The sequence below is a fragment of the Canis aureus genome, chromosome 1 (assembly GCF_053574225.1).
Source record: "Canis aureus isolate CA01 chromosome 1, VMU_Caureus_v.1.0, whole genome shotgun sequence".
Taxonomy (NCBI): Eukaryota; Metazoa; Chordata; class Mammalia; order Carnivora; family Canidae; genus Canis; species Canis aureus.
In genome coordinates this window covers 71188484-71204386 of record NC_135611.1, presented here as the reverse complement: position 1 = coordinate 71204386, position 15903 = coordinate 71188484, and the positions used below count along the sequence as shown (strand labels likewise).

Here is a 15903-nt window from a genome sequence, read left to right as displayed (position 1 = left end):
TTCTTTTTCTAAATCAAATCCTAATCTGGCTGAGCTTAGTGAGAAGGCTAATGTCAGTCATTTGGGGGCTCCATTCTATGTCTTATATTAGACCAACTAAGGACCTGTACTACTCTGCTTGGGGAAAGAGGCAGGTATGGTCCTTGCTGGGGGTGGGGGTGGTCACTGCTGACATTATGCACCACCAGTTAATGGTGCTGCTGCCACCAGACAGCAATTCTTCACCATTGGTAGGCACCATTACCCCAGATGGCATCAGGTTGCCCTTCATAGCGGTCCTTCCTGCTGCTACTAGTTAATTTTTCATTTGAGATGATTCTTTAACACTGTTTCTGCAGCCTACTGTTAATGAATAACATGTAGGCATATTTTCATATTCCTAAATAATCTTTAAAATATTATAGTAATAGATAAATATGTGTGTATTATATATCTGTGTATGCATATATAACTATACATATACAATAGTTTCCACTAAATGTAAGAATGCTCCTATATTTGAATTCAACCTTGAATTTTTGCCAAAATCTACTTCAGACTTGGCATCAGCCTTTGGAAGGTCAAAGAGCTGAATGCTGACTTCAACATCATTTCTGGTATCCCGAAACTTGTGTACGACCAATGATTGTGAGAACCTATAGATTTTCATCATATCTAATCAAGGGAACAATAGTAATATGAATAAAGCAAGACATCATGAACTAATTATTAATATCTTATTATTTACCTTAAGGTCTAGGTAAGCATTCTGGATATAACATGAGGCAAAATCTCCTTATCTGTTTTATTTAAGCAAATAATATAGAATTTTTATAAAATTCTATCAGCTAGCTGATACATAAATAAGTAAAATGATGAGATAAATAATATAGATCATGAAAAATATTAACTTCACATGGAAAACAATTATCAGTAACTTTCCAATGATTAAATGGGGACACAGACAAATGGTTAATACAAATGTTAAAAGAGCATGTAAAGCTAAGTAGCTCAAAAAGTTGTATCTTTTTAAAGCACATATACATCAATAAAACTTTCAACAATATAAGGGTAAAGATAACCACTAGATTATACTGTAATTCTCATATTTGGAGAATTATTTGGCACAGGAGCATTACTAATTTCACGCAAAGCAAACTTTAAGAACTATGTTGAATTTTTGGTTACTTAACTCCACATAGACCAGGAGTCTTTCCAGGAAAGTCCCCTACTTAGGAATTCTTATCAATGAGAATTCATACTTTTCACCCTGAAATTCCTTCAGGAGGAAAACAAATCCAGAATCATGTGTTATCACCTACACAGCCTGATAAATAACTGTTAATCCAGATATAATAAAGAATAAAAATTAATTAAGAAATACTGCAGATAAATGAGATACCCAAAGCATATATTTTTACTAGCCATCAAAACAAAAGATGGTATTAATTCTTTCAAAAGATAATTTTTATTGTTTGAGGTCTATGGAAACTAAAATTTTGATCAAAAACTTGTCAAAATGTTGCTCTGGTGAAGACTGGTATCAGTAGATGAAGACAAAGGACTTTTGCAATTTGATTTATTCAAGTGATAAACTACAAAGTTACTCCCAGAAAACACATTTTAAGAAGCTTTTTTTCTTGAGTCATATTCTGCTATGTGCAGAAGGCTTAGTGGTGTTATTAAATGTGTTACTTTTGTACTTTCTACATCAGTTTGAAGTCTAGTGTACTTCATCTATTTTGATGCCAAGAGGCTGATTCTTCCCAGCAGAGCAAATCTTATTGAAGAAATATTTATAAAATGAAAAGTCCATCATGAAAAGTGTTGGGCAATTGCCTCTGACAAGAACAAACACAGCGAAGGCTACAAGTGATTTAGGAGTCACAAGCATCCCATGGTCATTGGCATTTTTCAGTTGCATACTGAGGAAGCTATGATGGCATAGAATTGCTGCCTGCAACCACCACTGAGTGGGCCTTCCATCATTCCTTTCCACTCACAGACAAACCACATGACACAGAAGAGAATGTAGAACTGTCTTATTGTGTGATTTTGTAAAATGTTCCAATAAACTGGAATAGCTGCTATTGCGTGTTCAAAGGCTGCTTGAGCAACCAAAAGCCTTAAATTTGTGCCATGAAGAGAATACCAATTTAGTATGAGTCCAACCAAAGTTTGCTTGCAGAGCAAGTAGCTCATTTGTGGGCCATGCCAAAGAAGTGCACCACCTCATGGGCTTTGAGAAGGCAAGTGTCTCATTCCCCAGCCTGATGTAAGGTCCTCCTACATTCTCGCTGCTCAGAAGGTATTGGGCTTGGCACACATGCAAGGGCAAACTGAGTGGCAGGTGGAAATTCAGATGATAGTGTTGTCTTATAAGCCAATTACCTTGCTCCATGGCTCTATTTTTAGGGTGAACATTTTAAGGACAAATTTTTCCTCGAGTACATGCAAAAGTATTAGAAATAAATATGACCAAGGCTTGTTCTTTCTTTCACCATGGTTTGTTGGAGTTTGGGTTTTTCTTGCTTTTCCTGGGCTATCTAGTTCTTTCCATGCTACTTTGCGGCAAGCTGAGTCTTGAGCACCACCTTCCACAAAACTGAAGATCAAGAAGGAGCTTCAGCCTGTGATTAGGTTTTCAATGGGTTCACAAAAGAAACTTTACCCAACCTGGGCCCCGGAGTCTTCTCAGATGTCCCAAGAAGAGAATTCCTAGCGAGGCTCAGCTGATCTCAAAAGTTTCAATAAAGAACCATAGTAAAAAAAAAAAAAAAAAAAAAGAACCATAGTAAATTGACTCTCAACCCTAGTATCAAACTCCCTTCCCTTCTACAAACAGCAGGCAGAGAGAAGACCTCGCAGGGGCCTGTGGATCGCACACTCAACAGGAGGAGGGGTAGAGTAAGGACATCGTTAACTGCTCGGAAAGAAAGGATGGAAAGGATAGTGCCATTTATTAAATACCAGCGCCACCTCAACCAGCACTCTACACTGCAAAAAGAATAACAGTAGAAGGAAATTGATGTTGAATCAAGGTGAAAAGATCTAGATGTAGCTGTCATTATTGCCTGTATGACAGAGATCTTTCTGAGGATACCAGCATGGAGAATTATGACACAAAGTCGATGTAAACATAAACCTTACTCTTGTACTGTTTTTTCTTACTAGTAATGTTAGGGTCATTGTGTAGCAGCTTGGGAAAGCTGCTCCGTGTTAGGACAAACTGTATAATATTTGGTAATCTATGATGTAAGCTCTGTCTTTTTTGTGTCTTTTCTATCCTGATTACAGTCATGTGTGAAGAAGCCATGTAGTTTGCATTTGAAGACTTCGGTATACTTTAGCTCCACTTTTTGATTTGACCCAAAGAAATACTAATGGGTTTTGAGTGTTGCCTGTGTATTTTCGAAGCCTGAGGTCATTAAGATAAAACCTAACATCAAAAATTGGATGCCAAGTAACTTGTGCAGAGGGAATATATAGAAAACACTGAGAGGTTTGGCTGGAGCACAATTAGGGCAGCGTGCATAAACTAGATTGTCTGGTTTTCAAAAATTTGAATTGTAATAAAAATTTTTGTATGTTATTTCAATTTTCAGTAGCAAATAAATGTGTGTGCATAATCTTATTAAAATTGAGACTTATTTGGAAAAAGAAAGATGAAGTTATATTCAGAAAGTCTCTTCAAACAGCACATTCATTTTCAATTTTGGGGGTCTGCTCCAGCTCCATAGACAAAATCTCCAGGCCCAGGACATGAAGACCAAAGATTTGACTTTAACTTGTTATGTTTACACAGGGTTTCTCATTTGCCTTATTGACATTCAGAATTAATAATTTTTTGTTGTGAGGGGATGGCTGTATTGTGCACTGTAGGACGTTGAGCAGCATCCCTCGCCTCTACCCAATAGGTGTCAGTAATATATCTCTCCCCAGTTATGACACTCAAAAATGTCTCTAGACATTGCCTAGTGTCTCCTGGGGGACAAAATCACCCAGAGAACCATTTGTTTAGAGGAAGGAAATCTTAATTAACGGTACAAGCATTTCTTACATGATAAGCCTCCATAAACATGCTGCCATCAACCCCCGCTAGGCATTAGCAAGGGGGTTCTACAAGACCCAACACTTACAAAATTGCCCAAACTCACCACGTTCCCCAGGCTGATTTCAGTTGGAAACAGGCTTCTGTTTAGCTCATACCCATGAGCACAGAGTCACAGGAGCACTCTGTTTGTTGATGGTGCTAAGATGTCACTGTTACCACACTATATTATTAAACTTTTAAAAGTTAACTACAGGGTTGGGGCGGGGGGTGCCTGGGTGGCTCAGTCAGTTAAGCTTCTGATTCTTGGTTTCTGCTCAGGTCATGATTTCAGTCAGGGTCATGAGACAGAGCCACATGTCAGACTCCACACTGAGCACAGAATCGGCTTCCGATTCTCTCTCCCTCTCCCTCTTCTGCTCTTCCTTTCACTTGTTTGTGCACTCTTGCTCTCACTCTCTCTAAAATATATTTTAAAAGATCTCTTTTTTTTTTAAAGTTAGCTATTGGAATTCCTTAGTGAACATTGATGTGTTAGGTAAGTTTTTAAGTAAAATTTCAGAAGTACCCATGGAGCACAAAGTTCTAAGATGGCAATATGTGGCTCTCACAGAATATCAGTTTATAAATATGTGTATTCAACATTGGGTCAAACTATGTATTTAGAGTGTATGTCTGAGGAAAGTATCCTGAAGACCCAGAATGGACCAGGGCCAGGGCCATAAGGGGTGCTCAGCAGTGTCTGCTGAATGAATGATTCGGTTAGCCAACCCTATATTGTGGAGCAGTGAAGTTGTTTGCAATAATTTGGTTTTATAAATTACTTTGTGATGAACTTTTTAAATCACTATGCAGTTAAATCCAGTTATCCCCTTCAAAAAAATTTCTAGAAGTAGAATTATGGCATCAAAAGATCTGAACAACAAAAAAAAGAACAACAACAACAAAAAAAAGATCTGAACATTTTTATGCTTTTTTTTATACCTATTATTGTGTCCTCCAGAAAAATCTATTTACACCATCAGTAATGTCTTGGAAGACCCTGGGCATTATGATTCTTTTCAAAGACCTTTACTAACACGATAGGAAAACATTGTATCTTCTTTTTATTATTTCACATTTCTTTGGTTTCAGAACAAACAACAATTACATCGCACCAAAACAACCATCCATCACTGTTTCTTTATCTGAGCCTCTGACGACATGGTTGGATGGCAGTTGGGGCACATGAGGTATGAGATATATGTAGCTTTAAAACCAAGAGTCACACGTGGCCTGGAAAAGTGTTTGCACGTTGAGAGCATGAAGGAACTGTAGTCTGTGAAGGAACAGCAGGTGCTTATTCCCCATATACAGATTCACTGAATGGAAGAGTGAACACACTCAATCTGCCTTGTTTGAACAAGATATTTAAACATTCTGCAACTACACACATTTTTAACTTGGTCTGCTTTCGCACTCTCTCCCTGCCAAGGAGGAATAGTTGAATTTGCAAAGCATGAAGTCACCTATGATATAACCATAACACTGTAATCCTTAGCGAGCCACTGCCATGTGTCATGGATATCCTGTGATCCCACTCACTCTTTGAAACAATCTTCCAGGTAGACAGCATCTCTATCTTGTCAATAAGGAAACTGAGGCTTAAAAACTGGTACTGGGGGCAACCTGGGTGGCTCAGTGGTTTAGAGCCGCCTTTGGCCCAGGGCATGATCCTGGAGACCCAGGATCGAGTCCCATGTCACGCTCCCTGCATGGAGCCTGCTTCTCCCTCTGCCTCTGTCTCTGCCTCTCTCTCTCTCTCTCTCTCTCTCTCTCTGTGTGTCTCATGAATAAATAAATAAAATCTTTAAAAAAAAAACTGGTCTTGGGTCCAAGGCTAGTGGAGTCACCAATCTGGGATTCACATCCAGTTCTGCCTGATTCCAAAACTTCTACTCTTTTATTTCCTGTACCATATGGTGCACTGAGATCAGCCACAAATACTAATGTTTCCTCTTGACTCCCCCTCCCCTCAATAATGAAAAGTCCATGGTTTTCTCCAACTTAAGTTCAAAGAAAGCTACTGAAAATAATTAATTATTTTGATGACTATTATAGAACATCTGGTTCTCCTTTGCTCCCTGTTTTACAGCAAGGAAGAACAGGTGGGGTGGTAAGGGAATAAAAGGGGAATTAGATTTCCTGGTACAAGGAATCACAACATATTACAAAAGTAAACACTAGGTCATTTGTTTGTCTCTCAACATCCTCTGGCTTTCAGCTTTGTGTCACAGTGACATGATGTGGGCAGAGCCTGGCCGGTCTGTATTTTCATGTTCCCACTTGAAAATGTCTGAAGGAGTACAATTATTTGCTTCCTCCCCAGTAGGACTTGAGGGACAGACCTGGCTTCCTGGGTTGGTGTCCCTCCAATGCCATCCTCCTATGATGATTTTTGTCTAGTCCTCACGGGCCCATGGTCATTATTGAATGACCATGGTATTCAAACCGCAGAATGGGTTGCCTTGCCAGCTCTACACCAGAATTCCCTGTCTTCCATGGGAGGAGAGTGAGCAGTTCCTGTCCAGTCCCCACTGAGCACCAAAAAGAGACCGGTGGTCGAGTTGCTGTGCTCATTTCTTAAGTTAGAGAACAAGGAAGGACACCCAGCACCTGATGATTTGCATTCCCATTCCAGAAAAATCATTGTGAATCATGTGACCCTGAGGAATTGCCTTACTATTCCAGGCCATTTATTCTTGTGACAAGCACATAGAATACACATGTCCTGGCCCATGAAAATCATGAAGCCTCATGCAAATATAAGTTACAGGTTAATATTGTTCAAATAATACTTTCACCATTTAACCTACTATATACTTGACTTCTTTGTTTTATTTCTTTTCTAGCCTCACATTTTCTGAACTCCCTTCACCACCCCCCAATGTAAGTGTGATGTAAGCCCCATGAAGGCAGGGATTTAGGCACTTGGTTAGTTATTATATCCCCAGAGATCAGAGGAAGGACGGCATAGAGTCAGCACTTTATAAATGTTTGTTGAATGAGTGAATGAAAAAAAATGAATTGATGATAATCCCAGTGGGGACTTACCAGTGTAGCAGGCAAGGCCTGACCAAATAAGTTTAGTGATAATGCTACCTATAGGACAAGAGTGGGTCCAGGAAACTCTGACAATTACATTGAGTCCTGATTCTTTGACATTATGGCTTTCTATCCAGTATGGGTTCCACTGGGCCAAGCCACCACCATGTTCAGGTCAGGATTAAAGGTTCATCAACACCTTCCTTTAAAAGTCTATGAAATTCCAGCTCAGAAAATCGAAAAAAAATTTTATAGATTGATCCTCTCCTCACTTATCCTGGGAGTAAAAAATGCATTTACTGATCATAGATTGAGCTACTGGGCACTCCAATACACCTGGGGCACCAAGTCTGCCCACGACCTTTCTAGGTAGCCTTCAACCTGACAGGCTACCGAGAGGCGATCCCAGGATTCTGGTGACTAGGCCAGCGGAATCCAGGGCTGCAATATTTAGTCAGCATGGAGCTTGTACATTCTGTCCCCTTCCCCCCTCCAGGAAAACATATGGTGAGAGCTGCTTTTTTTGGAGCAAATCCTTAAGGGAAAACAAACTTTTCATCTTAAAAAAATAAAAAAAAGTTCCAGTAAACCCTTCTTACTGATTTCTAAGGAAATCACTTCAGAGCTTAATTTTGCATTTCCCATCACAATGATCACTCCTGTTACAGGAGAAAGTGCAACTGACGAGAATTCTGAGTCAGCAGCAAGTGTGGGCTTGCGTGCCCAGGTGCAGGTGTATGCACATATACATGTGTGTACAGACCAATGTATACAGTACGCTTATTAATCACTGAAAGCAAGGCTCAAGAATAGTCCATTTGCTTTTCCAAAAATGGCCAAATCATGACACTTTTGACAGCCCAGCTAGGCAGCGTCTGCTGGAATGTTTGGCTCTGGAAGTGTCAGGTGTTGATGACTCCGTCCTTCCTCAATGCTTCTGAACACTAAAAGGGTTCTCCTGGGTGGCCCAGTGGTTTAGCACCTGCCTTCGGCCCAGGGCATAATCCTGGAGTCCTGGGATCCAGTCCCGCTTTCGGCTCCCTGCGTGGAACCTGCTTCTCCCTCTGCCTATATTTCTGGCCTCTCTCTCTGTGTATCTCTCATGAATAAATAAATAGAATCTTAAAAGAAAAGAAAAGAAAAGAAAAGAAAAGAAAAGAAAAGGAAAGGAAAGGAAAGGAAAGGAAAGGAAAGGAAAGAAAAGAAAAAGAAAGAAAGAAAGAAAGAAAGAAAGAAAGAAAGAGAAAGAAAGAAAGAAAGAAAGAAAGAAAGAAAGAAAGAAAGAAAGAAAGAAAGAAAGAAAGAAAAAAGAGGGTTCGTGTGTGTGCGAGGAGCAGAGGGCACACGTAGATGCACAAGAGAAGGCAAAGGTGGGTTCTTTGGGTCCCTGCTTCCTTAGCTTCTCTTAACAAGGGCAGGATTCAAATGCCAGAGGCAAACTGAGAGCAGCCAAGCATCAGCCCCAAAGACAGGAATGCCTTTGAAATTTGTGCCAATGCTAATTGTGCGAAAGAGGATCAAGCTCATTTTTGTCTTGGGTCTGGGGGCCACGCCCATAGGAAAGCCCTGTTTCTCTTTTTGTTTGCGGTGTTTAATGTAGGCTTCTGTTTTTCTCAAGAAATAGATGGAAGTTTAAATAACACAGTTTGTTCTTCCCCCGACACCTGCAATGTCAGCTTCACCAACACAGGAGCTACTTCCATTCACTTTTCGAAAAACAGAGACTTCTCTTCATGGCTGCAGGCATGCCCAGCCCTCAGAGCCAGGCTGGGTATTGTCCCTCAGCAGTTGCCTGATGGGGAGTTCAGCCCTGATTCTTTCTGGAACCTCCAACTCTTCAGAAATGCAGTGACTCCTGAAGAGAGCAGCAGGAGTGGTTGGGTAGGTAGACTAAGGCCATGTGTGGGGCAGTGATACCGGGCACCGCAAGCTGCAAGAGCGAGAGGGAAATGTCCATATCGAGAAGTGAGTATCACGCCTCATGCCTCAATAATGGACAGCTTCAATTTTTATAAGATATTGAACATTCTGGCATTTATCATAGTTTCCTCCCAAATAAAAACACCACTGTTCTTCCAAAGAAAGAACAGAGCTAAAAGTCAGATAGAGGGAAGTGGGGTGAGAAGTGTGCACATATGTTCTTGACCAGGCTTTTGAAAAAGCTCAGGAATACCTTTGGGTCTCCACTAGGGTTTCCTGTGTCAGGTAACACGAAGGAGACGTCATTTGCTTCTTAATCTCCTGGTCCAGGATCTTTAGGTAGCTGGTGTAGCAGGAAGCTTCAGTGGATCAAATTCACAGCCATAAACCTGTGGGATACATTGTGAGGATGAGAGAAAAAGCATGCCCCTTGGGCAGCCAAAATCCCCCACCCAGAGGGCATGGCTTGCTGACCACAGCAGGTGGAAGTCTAGGCCCTGCTCCATGTGGGAGCCTTCATGTGGTCCTACAAATGTACAAATAGGCACAGCAAAGCTCAGAGATTTGAAGTTGAAACTAAGGAAGAGAGAAAATACAGCTTTTCCATTAGCTTAGGATGCTACCAGCAAGGGCTGGTCCCACAGGAACATTTCAAAGAATTCCCCAAACTGGAAAATCTGACTTTCATTACCACCAACCATAGCAGTGGTCTTCTTCAGTTTCCTGCTTCAGGAATCAGAGTCCACCTGGCTTTCTCTCTGTCTTCTCTCCATTGCTGGTACCCTGTCTAACACTTAGTGGTGCTCTGGTACAAAAGTGCTTAATAGATGTTTGGAATTGGCTGAATGCGCTTGTAGCTCAACATTGTCAGAGGATGTGAATATTTTCCTCAGGCCAGGTTTTCCCTCCTGGATTCCTTGACCCCTTTGCTTCAGAAGACTGCATACAGGGGTGGTTCTCTGACACACATCCTGGTTTTCATGAAAATCCACAAACAACAACAGGTGAGGTCTTTGCTCCACACAGTTAGCACAGCCCAGACCATCCACACTTCCAAACAGCAGAGGAAAAAAAAAAGTAAAGCAACAGGCCAGGAGCAAATTGAGTTCATCTCACCCTGGCAACACTTCTTACAATGGAGTTGAAGAGAAGTAAATGTCTCTAAGGAAAGAAGTCTGGTGACCTCCTACTGGTCCTGGAGGTGATTCAACCACAACTCCACGACAGCCCTGCCTCCCCAACCACTCACGGCATCTGCCTCAGGAGCCTTTGGTGCAGTTGTAGTTGGTATTTTTTGTGGTTTCTTCTGGGGGAAAAATGCAACTCAGATGTGAAGAGACAGATGCAGAGACATTTCTTGGCCACAGCGAATCAGTTCCCCTTCTGCTTAGAGCAACTTCTCTAATGACTAAGCTGTTGATAGAAAACACTTCAGTGAATGTGGCTTTTCCAACAAGACCAACCCCAGGGAGACAGCACAGACATTGGTACCTGTGCCATGTTAACCTCTGAGCCCACTGCTTAGTGAAGCTTTAAAGGTTAAGCTATATTGAACTCTGACTCACCACTTCAGGGTCACACAAAGTCGGGGGCCACCCTAACATTGTCATGAATAGAAAATAGAAGCAACAGTTCTTTTTTTCCCCTGGGAACTAAACCTTGTTTTCACAGCATGTTTAAGGCTTTAAGTGCTAAGTATGTTGATATACATTTCTGGATGAAAATGGTTATTGCAGTAACCATCTCTTGATACATGGTCTAATTTCTCCCTTACCCTACCCTACCCTGTTGTTAGCAGTGGCAGGAGAAGATGGTCTCACCAGTGAGTCACCTCAATAGGAGCTCTGAATAAAAGGTTCTTGCATATCTTCTGGTGCAGGACTCTCCCAGAAGAACACCATCAAGCTGGTGACTGTGTTGTAAATGGGAAAACACCTTTCAACATGAGAATCTTCACTGTGGGGCACAGGGGGGAGGGGGGGGTTCCTGGTTTATATCCGCAGGGCTCGAGCATGCCTGCAGGCAGAGAAAGGACCTTACTGATATGTCCAGGATAAAGAGAGAAGGAGAGGGGAGACAAACAGAAGCATGAAACCAGAGATGAGTGATCCCACTTCCTGTCCCATGTCACCCTTACAAAACCTGCACTCCAAAGATGATTCTTTTTTTTTTGTCTTCTTGTTCCTAATGGGGTTTTTAGAATATATCTTTTTTGTGGTTCTTAGCTAAAGTCTACACTGTTTGATCTGAGACCCCACCTACACAGAACCATTAAAGTCTGTTTCCAAGGCAAGAATTAGAAGAAATCCAGGGACATATCTAAGAAAGAAGTCAGAGAAGAAGACATACTGGGAGAGAAAAAACAGTAAGAATAACAACAACAATATCAGTCCCAATTACTATGTAATATGTGCAAAGCACCATTTTATGTGCTTCACCACATCTCTTAGGAAGGGACCCTCCTGTTACAATTTTACAGATCAGGAAACTGAGGCTTAAAATCATCAGCTTAGGGGCAGGGGAGCCCATGTGCTTGCAGACGGTGATTCTAGAGCTTCTAAACTCAGAAGACAGAACATCTAAACACAAAGCTCACTGCAGTGAATGCAGACCTCTGGTGGGTTTGCTGATTTCTCAGACCACCTGCATTCTTGTAGCTTTCAACATGTTTCACCCCAGAAGCTCTTTCTTCAAGTAAAATCTTGCATAGAAGCCACAAATCTACACTAAACAGATAAAATGGAGGTCCTTGGGTCAAATGAGGAGGAGAAGCAAGGATTTCTGCCTTTTCCCATCCCTTGCTGGTGTCCTAGAAGGTTCCCCAAGGTTTCTGTGGAACACAGTTGGAAAACCCCTGGACTGTCTCTAGTTAGTCTCCTTCCACTGGTAAAATTGCCAGCTCCAGAGTTTCTTTCCAATTTGCTTCCAAAGCTCCAGGGTTTCCTGTTGCTTCTAGGATAAGTTTTGAAATTCTGCGCTGGGAATTCCAGGTTTTCCCAATCCTGTCCACACCCCATGCACCCAGGCTTTCCTTCTGTGCCCCCTTCCATCCAGCTGGCCAGGCTTCCCTGCCGCCCCCGAACAGGCATCATTCTTTGAACCATCTGAGGTGACCTCGACTTTCTTCTCCTTTGCTGAAATTCTAACAGCGAAACCTGAGTAGAGTGCAGCTTCTCTATACAGCCCACCTGCTGTAGTCCTGCTCACGCTGACTTCCCATCATAAATAGAAACAGGTTCCACTCCTGGAACAGAGACCAAAACAACAATGACTTAAACAAGATACAAGTGTATTTCTCTTGCAAGAGCTGTCCCAGTGGGTTACCCCTGAGGGCAGCCCCACAGTGGGGCCCCCATGCCTCCTCCACCGTCGCTCCGCCATGCACCTGCAGCAGCCCGGCTCACCACCACCAGGAAGGGGGACAGGACAGGAGGACACATCTTTTTTTTTAAAGGGATCCACCTCTACTTCGAATTGTATCCCACTGGCAAGATGAGAATGAGTATTTCAGAAACTAGCAATCTCTTCCACGTTGAGCCATTTCAAGGAAAAGAAAGAGGGGCATCTTCTCTAATTTGCCTAATAAGCTCCTAGAATAAAGGACCTCCGTCCTACACATTATATTCCCATGGTGCCTGCCTAGCCATGGCATCTTTCCATATATTTTAAATGTACTCAATATATATTAAAGAGTGAATATATAGATAGAGGTATTAGGGAATGAGAAAACGAAGACATGGACATTTTTGGAAAAGTTAACCCTAAGATGGCCCAGTCTGTGCCGCCGGTGCGTGTGCATGTGAACAGCATTTCTACAGAGGCCCCACCAAGGAGGCTGCACAGAAACACCCCCTCAGGGGCACCCAGGTGCCTCAGCCATTGAGCATCTGCCTTTGACTCAGGGCATGATCCCAGGATCATGGGTCGAGTCCCGCATCGGGCTCCCCATAGGGAACTTGCTTCTCCCTCTGTCTATGTCTCTGCCTTTTTCTCTCTCTGCATCTCTCATGAATAAATAAATAAAATCTAAGAAAAATAAGAAAAGAAAAGAAAGAAGAAAAGAAAAGAAAGAAAAAAAGAAAAGAAAAGAAAAGAAAAGAAAAGAAAAGAAAAGAAAAGAAAAGAAAAGAAAAGAAAAGAGAAGGAAAGTCCTCTCAGGGACTAGGAATCTCAGGAGACCCTGGGTGCCGCTGCTCCTCTCCCGAGCCCCTGGGCAGGGTGGGACAAGGTGACACAGAGATGCTGACACAAACCAGACATGGATGGAAGCATGCTCCTCAGAGGAGGCCCCATCCTCCCCGTCCTCCCTCAGCGAGGCATCGCCTGCTCTACCTTCCCCGCCCCTGAGGCCTGCTCTTGCCCTGGAGTCTGGGCTCCTACACAGCCCAAGTGAAGCCCACCCACGTCCTCGCTGCACTGTCACTGCCACCCTGCAGCTTTCACAAGGTGACATCGTAGTTGGAACGTGATGCTTCTGACAAGGACTGATGGGCAAGGCCTGGAGACCCCAGGCAAGGTGCAGCCATGCTCAGCAGAAGCCCGGCAGCGTCTCAGCTTATATGCTCTTCCAGGCCCCTTGAGGAAGTTGTGGGGATTTTCACCTCTCCTCGCTACAGAGAACCTGGCTGTGAGAGACAGGCCTACGGTCATGCATGCATGAAAATATTCTAGGATTTAACTCTCCCCTGATGTTAGGTTTGCAGGGTAGGACACAGGCCAGCACATCTCAAGCAGACACGGGTGGCCTGTGTCTGCAATGTGCTCCTCAGGGGAATGGAATCTCTCACAGACCTCCTTCACAACACTGGCTCTCCCATGAGCCTTATCTTGCAGTCTTTCTCCAGAAGTTTCTATCTCTCTTTCTGTTCTTGCCCAGAGTCACTCGATGGTGGTACTTTCAATATTTTAGGTCAGATAATTCTTTGCTGTTCAGGCTGTCCTGTGTATTAGAGGATATCTAGCGATATCCCTGGCTTCCCCCCCCCCCCACTAGATGACAGGAGCACCCTCCCTGTTGTGACAACCAGTAGTGTCTCCAGACAAGGCCAACTGTCCCTTTGGAAGCAAAATCACCGTCTGAGAACAGCTGTCTAACTGGTTGAATGCCGTCCTATACTGAAGGCCTCAGGCTGCTTTTCTCTGAGGCCACTGGAGCACCCCATCCCACTAGGGCCTCTCAACATAGCCTTTAGTTACTAAAATTCTTGTATGTTTGTAAACACTTGTAATGCAGGTGATCCTGAGTTTCAAGCTCTTTGAGCTCATGCTTCCCCACCAATCGTCAAGTGGCTCCGGTCTGCTTGCCCTTTCTGTGGAACTGCAAGAATATCCTTTCATGGGCATTTCTGCAAATAGCTGTCTTCCCACTCCCCCCAAGCCCTGTCATCACTGCTGTGCTGCTTCAGATTATCATCCTGTCTAACCATAGGATTAGGGTATTTCTTAAGCCATTCTGGAAGGAGACAGTCATGCTTAACGATCTTAACTAGCAACCTTGAGGAACCTTCGGAAGGAGCCACACCAGCTGACACAGGCTCAGCCAGGACCCACTTCACGACTGGTGACCTGAAGTATAATCAAAATCATGATGACCTCGGACCTTGCTAGAAGGAGGATGCCAAGAGGAAGAACCCAAAGGGCTCTCCTAGACTAGGGCAAGAGCGCCCCCACCCCCCAGAACCACCAGAGCATCCAAAGTACACAGCAGTCAACCATGGAAGGCTTTGGGTAAGACTTTGTTCTTATCCTCCAGAAACTTAACGTTTAACTGGAAGGAAAAGTAAACCTGCTAAGTCACATAGTGAAAATTTCAGTAATGTGGTCAAGATAACAAGAGACATCATGAGATCGTAAATAATTAATTGTGTCTTAAATAACTTTCCTAACACTTGTTACATTTTATTTTATTGAAATTATTTAATTCGCGGTCTTCCTTACTATAAGAAAGAAATGCCACGAGCACAGACAGAATCTTTTTTGTTGACCGCAGACAACCCCCCTCTGGTGACTAACAGGTGGTAGGTGGTCAGTGGTCAATATCTGTCAGGGTAGCCCCACTCTGTCCAGATGGCTTAGGCACTAACTAGTCACCAGGTGGCAGGACGTGAATGCTTGACTGTACTTGGTCAGAGACTTTTGAAGCACTTTTAATTAAAAAAAAAAAAAAAAAATCCCTTGTTTTCCAGGCAGAGTGTGCATGAGAGAGACAGAGACAGAGACAGAGCTCAGCCATGTAATGGAGATTTTTCTGGGGAGGGAAGATTTCCAAGGCACCCTGGGGAGAGGGACCTCTTCTCTCTCTCCATCACTGACCTTTGTCTGCTTTTAATGCTCTCAGTGAGGCCAGTGCGGGGCAGATAGGCCAGGACAGGCCAGGCAGGCGGCGGCAGGGATGGACTCGGGCAGAAAGGCCGACGCTCCAGTCCGCGCCCGTCAGCCGGCGCTCGGCGTCCGTCGCTCGTTCCTTGGTGCAGGGCGCGTGGAGCACCTGCCCGGCGCCGCGCAGACCCGCCCGACCGCGCCACCGCGAAGCCCTGCTGCAGGCGGCCGCACGCGGACGGGGTGGGAAGGGGGCCGCGTCCGCCGGATCCCGACCCGACCCGACCCGACCCGACCCGACCCGGCAGGCGGGGCCGCCGACGCCCGGGAGGGGCTGCGGGCGGGCCTGGGCGGTGTGGGCCCCGGGCAGGGAGGGCTCCCGAGGGAGCGCCGGGAACCCCGATGAACCGCAGCCCCGCGGTCCTCCCGGCTCGGGACGCAGGGACCCGCTGTGTGTCCGCGGTGTGTGGCCGGGGGGGCGGGGGCTCGGTCCGGGTCCGCAGGGGAGCTTGCGGGGTGAGCGGGGGCAGCGCCGCCCGCCAGCGCCTCCG

General features: G+C 44.1%; 1 long non-coding RNA gene across 2 annotated transcripts in view; it reads right to left on the bottom strand.

The window, feature by feature from the left end:
* The window catches only part of LOC144287295 (uncharacterized), a 28433-nt gene extending 12909 nt beyond the window's left edge, over nt 1-15524 (bottom strand). Inside the window, exons 1-3 of one of the 2 annotated variants that reach the window (XR_013355186.1) lie at nt 15347-15524; nt 9288-9423; nt 8421-9044 (exon numbers count right to left, since the gene is read on the bottom strand). This is a non-coding gene — a long non-coding RNA (uncharacterized LOC144287295). Of the gene's footprint in view, nt 1-8420; nt 9045-9287; nt 9424-15346 lie in introns of those variants that run through there. The other variant, XR_013355206.1, reaches the window with a different exon arrangement.
* Nucleotides 15525-15903: the final 379 nt, after the last annotated feature.